Here is a 10,116-nt window from a genome sequence, read left to right on the forward strand (position 1 = left end):
GGGACACTCTGGAAGTGCACGGAAACGGAGCTAAGTCAGCAGTTCAAGCATGTACTTAAAGGAAAGTGCTGGGTCCCTTGTCCAATCTTTCAGGCCCCTCCCTGATAGTCACTAAGGGAAACAAGACTTGGTGAGAACCATTGAACTCATGGCACAAGTTCTCTTTGGCATAGTTGAGTTTTTGGTGGAGCTTTTCAGTGGAGATATCATGAAGGCGTCTCTCAATGGAGTTCTGTAGTTCAGGGTCATGATATGTTCTAATAATGTAAACTTGAAAAGCATTAACATAAAGTAGTGGATCAGGTGACCATATAATTTATTGTCTAAGCCAGAACACTTTTGAAAGTAAAAGAGGTGTTGTCGACCATCATACTGAAGCAACAAGCAATTGAGAATGCCCTAGAAACGTCATGAAATACAGTCATGAGCAAGGAGAGAAACCTTGGATTTGAATTAAATTATCAGCAGTTCCTCACGGAGATTTCATCAATGGAGATTGACATTGTTAAGGATTTACATTGCTTTATGTAAATCAATGTTATTCACAACTCATTTAAGTAGGAAAACACCAACAACATTGCTTTAAATTGAAATTTAAAAGCCCGCCTTTTTTGTCAGGGAGAAAGAAATGTCATAGGGTTATTTAGATAGTTGTCTTCAGCTTTTATACTTTTGTAAGGCTCTGTAATTATAACCATAGAATGTGAAATTATGTTCAGAGGGGATATGTCATTCTTTGTGGCTGCTCTGAACCCTTTGACCATCCTTGCTCTCCTGGTTTTTGATATATGCATTCCTAGACTCCCTCTTGACTATGTGATAGTTTGGACTGAAGTAAAAATCTGTGGAAACCTGCTGGTAAGCCTATTGCTTTCAGTGGTAATAATGACACTTGTGGCTAATATTATCCTTTACCCTCATCCAGCTTTGAATGTAGAAATGATGCCTGAGCTGTAGTGTCAGTCTTGTGTCCATGAAGGAAAGGCCAAAAAATAGATATCCTGGACCTGAATTATTGAGCTAGTTAAACAGTATTCAGTGTCAGCAGTAGCAGCTGGTTTTGTTTTTTGTTTTTTTTTTCCTATGTGAGAAAAATTAGCTCCTCTTATTTAAGACACTGTTTATCAGTTTTTCTACATCTTTGCAGGAGAATCATTCCAAAATGATTCAAAGGGCCAGGAGGTGATTATTAAACAACTATCCAAGAAACTTCTTTCCAGAGAAGTTGGTCAGTGTGGTCATGGCCACTGAGCTCGTTATCATGAATGTTAAGTTTATATCTAGTAAAACTTTACCAGTAAGTGATAACTTGGGTCCAAAAAATTCAGTTAGGTAAAATGGATGTGAGATCATGTTTCTGCAAGAGTAGTGACACGATGGGGGCAAATTTGTCTACTAATTGGGTGCTTCTGAGTGGTTCAGCTCTGCCCTGGCCATGCTTTGGTCTACCCTGGTGGCAGTTTTCTGCTCTGGGTTAAGTATTAATAAAGGCTGTTAACGGTTCTGCTGGAGTGATTCACAAAATGAAACATGATGCGTGTTTTGCTGTCCCAAACCAGATTGGGTAGAAAGGATATCGTAGATGCAGAAATTTGCTTTCTACTTCCTTACTTCCCAAGAAGAGGCTGCCAGCTCTTCTGGCCAGGCCCAAGCCTCACTTTCTCCCGTACAGATCCCTCTTTGAGCTAGAAAATTGGAAATCTACCCTTCAACTGTTTGAGAACATATGCTTGATAAAAGATAAGAACCAAGATCCAATCCAATTATATCTAAAATCACCTTTCCATGGAACTTTGTAGTCATTGTACTGTGCATCTAGACTTCAAAAATCTGTGTTCTTTGCACTAGTAGCTACTCATTAAAACAGTCTGTTCTCCATGAAAGATAAGAGGCATTTGGCACTCACCTGACTTCCCTTTGACTCATATCACAAATACTGAAGTTTGTGGGATGCTGGTAGTTTAACAACCAAGAACACTCCTGGTTATGTGCCTTTCTGTGTAGGCTACAGTATGGAATCTTCTTTGATGTCCTAGCCCTAAATGCCTTAGGTTTTTTCCTAAAAAAAATTCAGCAAAATCTTTGTTTAATATCCTGCTGCAATGTTTTCTAAATTGGATTTTACAGTCATATGCTTAGATAAATTTGGAAAAATAAACTTTAAACTTTTTTTTTAACTGTAAGAATTTTTACAACTGTCATTCCTGAACCTTTAAGATTAGTAGCATAAAGAATGTCTTAGACTCATTTCATCCAGACTTTTTTCTTCTGGAAGTTACTGGGGGACTAAGGTCTCATGAAACACATGGGGTTTTGTCAAATTCATGTGCTAAATTTGGAGGTGCACCTTTCATTCTGGATATGAGGTTCTACTGCTTGCATTCTGAGGTATCTCTTTTTTGTGCCCCCTTTCTAAGTATTAGGTGTTTCATTCTTCCAACATTTTTGTATTTGAGGACTAATATCAGAGTAATTTCATGATATAAACTGGATTTATTTATTTATTTATTTTGCGGTATGCGGGCCTCTCACCGTTGTGGCCTCTCCCGTTGCGAAGCACAGGCTCTGGAAGCTCAGGCCCAGCGGCCATGGCTCACGGGCCCAGATGCTCCGCAGCATGTGGGATCTTCCCGGACCGGGGCACGAACCTGCGTCCCCTGCATTGGAAGGCAGATTCTTAACCACTGCGCCACCAGGGAAGCCCCTATAAACTGGATTTTGAGAGTGGGAAATACCCTATTCAGTTTGAGGTGTCTGGAGCAACAATGTGCAGACCCATGGGCTTACATGTATGATATAGCACAGTATCTGACTGAAAAATGAAAAATTCAGTAATGAGCTTCAGAGCTGGAAGATACTTAGATATCTATTTCACTCTTGTTTTACAAATGAGAAAATTAGTGCTCATAAAAGTAGAGTGGCCTACTCCTGGTTAGCAGACAGTTAGTGGAAGAACCAGAATTAAAATCTTTAATAATTATTTTTTTCCCATTACACTATACTTTCCCACAATCCTTGGAACACAGTATGGACTTAATAAATGTTTCTTGAATAAATACATGGTTAAATTAATATAAGTAACTGCATGTTTTATCTGAAGCTTCCTCTCTATATCTCCCTTCAAAATCTATAAAAATCTTTCTCCTAGAGTCTTTTCTAGCTTCATTTTTTAAACCTTAATTCTTCCGATACAAAGTAATTTGTCATTCAGGTTTCTTTTTAACTATCATAAAAATCAGTACCTTGTTCCAGAACTCTTCCTTAGTTATCCATAAAGGAAATGAGGAAAAAAACTGAGTGGCATGGATGCCTGCAAACAAAGATAAAAGTAAGATTATAAGTTATTCCTTGAAAAAGAGTTCTCATTCATGCTTCACATCATTTCCTGCCAATCAATGCCAAAGTAGCCTTTATCATTTACGGGTGCACCATAATTGCCAAGTATGTTCATGGTAGACATTTCTCTGTGTTCTTAATTTGTGAAGAACAGTGGGCTCTAAACCAGTGAATCCACAATTCCCCACTTTGGTCTTGTATTATTATCTTTTCTGAGAGCGTGTAGCACACTCTTTTTTTTTTTTTCCCCCACACTGGGAAGCATGTGGGATCTTAGTTTCCCGACCAGGGATCAAACCCACACCACCAGCAGTGGAAGTGCAGAGTCTCACCCAGGAAAGTCCCAGCATACTCTTGATATTTTTGTATTTTGTACTATATTTGGGGCCATGACATGGATTCAGTCAGAATCCCCAAGCCCAGCATTTTACACTAACCATTCCCCCAAATCTGAATTGGGAGACAGAGTTGTGTAAATATGAAGGCACATATGCAGGCAAATTGCATATTTGTGTATTGGACAGACATATAATGAAGGTCACAAACATAAACAAAGCCATATCATGATATGGTGAACTTTGTGGTAGAAACAGTGCCCTTCATAATCTAAGACTTTAAAGAGAATTACCCTCAAATTGGCAGAAAGGAGAAGAAAGAATCTGCTACACACTCTGTAGTGATTGGAAACATTTCAGGAGGACAAATTGAACATGATTAATTCTCCAGATTAATTGACAGTATTAATTGAACTGGATTTCTTATTTACAAATAGTTCCCATTTCTCCCAGCTGTTTCATATTCATTTGTATCACACACTATGCCTCACCCCAGGGTTCTGGTTACTGAAATCCATTGGTCAACTCATTTGTGTAAATAGTCTAATTTCTCTTGATAATGTACTGTGAAGAAGGTAGGAGTGTGCTGTGTCAGCTTCTCCTGGTGCTGGTTTTTATATTTGCATTTTAAAAGTTAAATGTGATGGTCTTTATGATACAAAAGGAAGAAAATGAAACTCTTCATGAATTATATGAAATACCATATACAGTCAGGGTAATCTTATAAACATAGAAAATGATGGCCAAAATAATATAATTTAATGTGGCTTGAAAAATTTTTTGTCTTAAAACAGCTGTTGTTTTCTGTTTATTTTAGTGTTTGTTCATGTGTACATACACATGCTCAAAGTAGTCATTAGAAGCATTTACCTGCCTCATGTGGTCTGTTAAAATAGAAAGGGAGAGTAAAATATTAAGCCTTTGATAACCTAGTGTCAGTGAATTTATTAGATATTTTGCTCAATTGATGAAAAGAGAAATATTGGAAATACTCAGTTTCCAGACACCAAGAAGATTTCGTCAACTTGAAAAATTTAAAATAGGGCAACTGTGGAACTGGAGGGAATGAAGCTATACTTGATAGTCCCAATTTGTATTTATGGGGATGTTTGATATATCTTGAGTATCCACTAATAGTAGGAAATAGTCTGTACACATATGGAGGTGGATTAAGTAGAGTCTTCATGACTTGTTAGAAGTGTATTCATTTAATAGAGACAAAGTCAAAAACACTCAAACTAGCAATGAAGTCAAATCACCCTTTATTCTTATATTCTGCACTTGATGCACTTGGTGCTCGGTAGGTTGAATCAAAAATGATTTTCAAAGTGAGTTGACAGTGGTCAGATTTCCTTTATAATCAGGTGGCAAGAGGATTATGCACACATCACATTTTCAGAGGTCTTCTCCTCAAGTAGTAATTTCTATAATACTGGTTTAAAAAAAAAACAAAACTAGACAAGATGTGATTTTTGAGTACAGGTTCTCAAAAAGTGTGCAAAGCTGGAATATAATTGTAGGCTGTATTATTAACTCAAAGGCTGGCATCATTTCAGCATAAAAAATAACAGTTATGGGAATGAGGACCCCCTTTTTTGAATCATGAAAGAGCTTGTGTATGGATATTATGAGGGATTTTCCTGAGCCTTATTCTTAAACAGATTACACTATTCAAAGTCTCAAAGAATCAAAATCGTGCTCAGCTGGGGCAGTCAATGTGCAGTCTAAACATGTGACAGATGCAGAGAAAACTTCAAAGATGCCATTACAAACGCCTGTGGAGATATTTAAGGAGCCAGATGCTACTGTTTCATGTCTTCCGCAGCTCTGAATGTGTCCTGTGATCACCTTCCAAAGAGGAGGTGTGGTTCAATCTGGTGAGGAACAGAACACCACCTAATCTTTTTGTTGCTGTTGTTTGCATACATTGTATGGCCGGGGTGTGAGGGGTTGGGATCAGTGACTCTAACAGGGAGGACGTGTATATGAATTTGCTATTCCTTATAAAAGCATGAAGGCACAACTGCAAGGAAATATGTACATGATGTATTCTGTGAAAGCTCTCCTCTCAAAAAGCGTGATTTATAGGTGTGTATTGCCATGGAAGCCCTTTTTTTCTTTAACTTTTGTCATGAATTTAGGCACTAAAAGAGGTAATAAATATATTCATTATGGTTAATATTTACTTTCCATTTTGTTTTGGTGAGAAATAAATTACTTGAGACAATGTATTATTAAGTGTATGTTTCATTTTCATCACTACTGCCTTCTGGAAAAGAACTTAATATTTTGAGACAGAATGAAGCCCCAGGTAAATATAAAGGCAGTGAGATTTAGTTAAAAATTAAAAAACGCCACCTGCTTTATTTCATTTGGATTCCTTATTTTTAGTTTTCTTCTCCATTATAGACTATGTAAGAGAGTCTGTTTTATCTCAACTTTTAAGAACACAAATTCATAGGCTTATTATTCCAAATGGAACAAAGAGAATGAAAGACAGTTTCTAGGAAATATGTGATATAGCAAATAAAACAACCTAGAAAATTTGAATCACTGTGTAATGTTTGAGCATTTTTTTTGTATTGAAAAAGTGATTCTGCCCAAGTTTGTTCTTTTTTATTATATGAATGACGCACCCTAGCTCATCCTCTATTAAATCAAAGAGAGATTGTTTTATTAATTTTTGAATTGAAATTTGTGGCATATTATAAAAAACAAAAGGCATAATTATTTACATGAAAAGGGATGGCTATAAGTGGAAAATAAAAAGCAAAGGATATTTTTCTTTCTAGTGTAAACATCTGGCAGTAATCCTTGCTTACACAATTAATGGGCATTTAATTGGCAATGATCAGTTTATTGCTGCAATATGAAGTGAATGTTTCCCCAGGAACAAACAGCTGTTGCAAGAATTTCACAGTGATTTAGCAAACACCAGGTGATAGCTGTATCTTGAAAGAAGTGTTCTGTCTCTCAGCAAATCACAGTGCATCGAAAAAACAAAGTGAAAAGTAGCATAGCGGAAGAGATCCAATTGTCACTGGCATTAACATTTATCTAAAAAGCAAACTTCATAAAACAACAGACTAATTACGTTAGACATTATCCATGCCTCAAATATAAAGAAAGAATTCCTCCAAGAAGCAAATAATACATTGGCATGACATTCTTCTATTTAAAAGTAGTATTTTATGTCTTGTTTTAAAGACATAATAGTTGATAAAACTTTTTTTGTATTCTAATATTTTATCCTTTTAAAAGTCTTAGAAAATTTGATAGTCATTCTAATTTTTTGATTAAAAAGTTATTGAAGTCATTCCACAGTTACCGACAATTATATGCTTTTCTTAATAGATTTTATTCAACTGTCTAAAATTAAATGTACCACTTTTTAATTTGCATTGCTTGTGAGCTGCTTTCCCATTAAGTTTTAAATAAAAAGTTTTTCATTTTTCATTATGCACTCTTATTACTAATTTAATAAAATGATAATAGCTATGCAAAGTTTCTGTTACTACTCAGCTTTTGTCATAGATTAAATTACACATTTTAAATGTAGCACACTGGCAGACACTGTTATTTCATAAAGCTGAGTTTCATTAGTGAAGAAAGTAATTTTGCTTCAGCAAAAGAAAAAATGCTTTTATTTACTATACTATTTAGTATTAGCTCATACTAGAGTCTACGAACAATGAACTCAAATGAACAAAGCATCAAGGGCCAATTTATAGAACAATGCTTTTATTTTTTCATGTATGCATTCTGCAATAATTCATCTCCATGACAAAAGCAGACAATCAATCATCTTCTATTGTGCCTTTCTCAATAAAATTACCATTCTTGATGTAACAAAAGAAAGCTGCCTAAGTAACAGGAACAGTTTTACATGCTCAAATCAATAAATTGATCATATTTCAAAAAAACTTTACCCATTAATATGACAGTGCAGTTTTATGTTTAACTTATCCACATTAATATTAAATTATTAAGTAACATTGTTCTTTTTTCATTCAAGAAAACAATAAGAAATAAGAAAGCATGTTAAAGGAATGCTTTCAAGGGTCTCTGTGACAAAACTTTGTTGCCTACATATGTTGTTGTTATGCTATCGTCTTATAGCTGTGTAAATTGAAATACATAACATTTTGGAAGTAAAATCTCTACATTTATTAGTCCTAAAATCATATGGAATCTATGTATTGTTACAAAATTTATTACAAGACATGTCAGAACGGCAGATTTAAGGCAATCTTATGATATAGGGTATTGTCCTAAAGCGAGACATTTATATGGTAGTAAGTATACGTTAAACATACAAACTAATGCAGATATTTCAAAAAGTGAAATCTGAAAATGTCATGTGAATATAAAGGAAACTTAAGTTCAAAAGTTAAGTAAAAGTTTCCACACTGGGAAAATGAAGAAGGAATATTATAGGTATAGATATAGCTACATACACATTCTAAATAACTTGCTCTTTTATTTTCAACTAGGAGAATAGAAGCTTAACATGAAAAAAGTAAAAGTTTTTAGAAGTTTTCTAGCCAATATAGAGTTCAATACAGAGATACGTATTTCATTTTCATACTGTTTGTATATATATAAAATACTATTTTTCCTCCTAAATTTCTCTCACTGAGATCAAGTGGAATTACAGCAAAATTCATAGATTAAAATATGAATTATTTCTGTATAACCTACCAGAGTAACAGGATTAATTTAAGCTAATAACACTCATGTCATTAACCACTCCAAAATTCAGATGACTTTGGAACCTCTGAAGATTCTCTATAATTGTATTTTCTTTTTTCTGAATCAATGAGGCCAGGCCATAACATGTTTCAAGAAAATGAAATCCTTTGTTACAGAAATGCAAATTCTGTGACTTAGCATCTAAGAGACTATATAGTATAAATGATTATGAGAATAGTTTCATTGCAGTATACATGACATCATAATAATTCACAATTTTCAATAACATGCACCAGTTATGTAATTAAACTCTGAATATTTTGTGCTTATATTGTCTATAAATTTACTGTATGTTCATGAGTTACACCATGACACAAGAATGGCATTCTAAATTTGATATTAAATATTGTGTTTGATTTTAACCTCATAGTAATTAATTTGAAAAATTGCAATCAAAACATATTACTGTAACTGAAAGTTTAAAGTAAGCATTAGTGAAGATTTTACTGCATTTCATTATAAAATAAATGTTTTAATTGAAATGTTTTTAGGTCGTGACTTTAAACAGTTGCTTATTTTGTTGCCCTTTTCTTTCCTCATGAACTGGTTAATTCACTCTGATTTAATTCCCAGTCAATGTGATGTAATAGTTATTTACTGAGAGAGATGTATTACTGACGATCAGCTCTTACTAAGGAATCTTGCTTACTTATACGTTACTCTCAGAAGGAACCGATTTCAGGGAAAACTAGAAAGTTAGTTTATGTTGGATGTTTCACTTTTGTCTTGCCATCCTTAGCTTTCTTTGCTGAAAAAAGAAAAAGCAGCAGATAAAATTTAACAAGAAATCACAGTGTTGTTTATCATACCATCACAACAGTATTGCTCAGTTTTCTTGAACTGTTAATTTATCTTTATAGAGAATCTATGCCTTGGGACCAAGGTTTGGTCTTTGCTCCCAGGTCTCAGGAAACAACTTTACAATTCAGTTATTTTCTCTTGAAGTCATCACATCCTCTCTTCCCCGTGTTCCGTTCTCTCCTCCTCCCCCTGTTTCTTTCTCTCCTTTCTACTCCTTTTTCTCTATCACTGCCCGATCTCTTAAAGTGTAATGAATAACATCCCCATGATTTCATTACAAACTTTGCTTTGGAGGCAGGGCCCAGGAAATTTCCATCGAGCGCATCTGTTTCATTAATCCTGGAACTTTGTTGCATTTTATTTAAATTATATAACCAGTACCACTGTCTATGGAAGTCCTTGGTTTCTTTCTTTTATGGATGGCAGTATTTCCAGCAACAGCACCAACTGAAGAAACTAGAGCCAGCTATGTTTGTAGGTATATAAATCCAGAGTATTCCATTGAAATTTGAATTTTTTTTTTCTTTGTACTCTTTTAACAACTGTATTCAGAGCATGATGGTGCTTCTTTTTACTTTTGTTTTTGTTTTTAGCTGCACAGCTACTGAGTCTTTCTCATGCCTAGTCAGTCTTTCCTTGGAGTAACAAATTGATCTGAGACTATGTGTTTTTTTGAAAGCTTTGGCAGAGAATAAGAGAGAATAATTATTAGAGAAATCTAGGCTGACCTTTTGGACAAGTCAATTTACACCAGTTTACACCACTACGACTATATTGCCGTAGTGCTCATACTTTCGTGTGCATCAGAATCATCTGGAAGGGCTTGCCCAGTCCCACCTCCAGAGTTTCTGTTTCAGTAGCATGGAGGTGACGGAGAATTTGCATTTTCAAC

This window comes from Tursiops truncatus, chromosome 3 (genome assembly GCF_011762595.2).
Source record: "Tursiops truncatus isolate mTurTru1 chromosome 3, mTurTru1.mat.Y, whole genome shotgun sequence".
In the NCBI taxonomy this organism is placed as follows: Eukaryota; Metazoa; Chordata; class Mammalia; order Artiodactyla; family Delphinidae; genus Tursiops; species Tursiops truncatus.